An 859-nucleotide genomic window follows, 5' to 3' on the forward strand; every position below is an offset into this window, starting at 1 on the left:
AAGAAAATTAGTAAGTAGCTGAAAAATATTGCCATATCTATCTATCTATCCATCTATCTATACTGGAACCCTACAGAAGCCTACAGTTAGAGTTAAAATACAGATTACAGAGAAGTTTACAGGTGGACTGCAGGAGTCAACCACGTATCCTCCCCTAAGCCCTCAATGCACATGAAGGATGAGGGGGCTGAACTGGTGTGTTTGTAAATTTACATCAACGGGGCATTATCTTTGGCCACTTCCTGCTGTCAGAAAGGGGGGTGGGAAAGCATGCACTGCCAGCCTGCCTGCACCACCCAGGGTTGCCAGCTAGATTAGAAACCCAGAACAAAGTTCACATGACAAGGAAAGGTGGAGCGAAACTCAAAGGACTTCAATCCGGCCTGCAACACACAGCCCAGGTTCCACCAATAATAAGAGCAGCAGTCCCACACAATGAGCTATGACAATGATTTGAAGAATGCAAGCCTGCTTATTCTCCATGGCTCTCTTTTTCAACTTTATCATGAAAAATTTCAAGATAAGTTTAAAAGAACAATGAACACCCCACCCATATGCCCAACATTCAGACTCAATATGTTAGCAACTTTCCACATTTGTTCTCTTATCTACAATACAAAGAGCTCTGGTGGTATGATCTGTAGAGAGTTATGCTGTTCCAGAGGACAGGGGGTTTTGTGCAGTTTATTCTTCATTTGACATGAACTATGTGCTTAGTCATTTTTGTTGAATGAATGGATGAATGAAAAGAACGTACTATGGTGCAAAGATTCTCACCACTGGACCAATTGGCAGCATCAGGATGGATGGTGAAGAGATTGAGATTGTTCACAACTTTAGTTTGCTTGGCTCTGTAGTC

Source organism: Elephantulus edwardii, unplaced genomic scaffold (assembly GCF_000299155.1).
Source record: "Elephantulus edwardii isolate Elephantulus edwardi_28Jun2011 unplaced genomic scaffold, EleEdw1.0 scaffold00082, whole genome shotgun sequence".
In the NCBI taxonomy this organism is placed as follows: domain Eukaryota; kingdom Metazoa; phylum Chordata; class Mammalia; order Macroscelidea; family Macroscelididae; genus Elephantulus; species Elephantulus edwardii.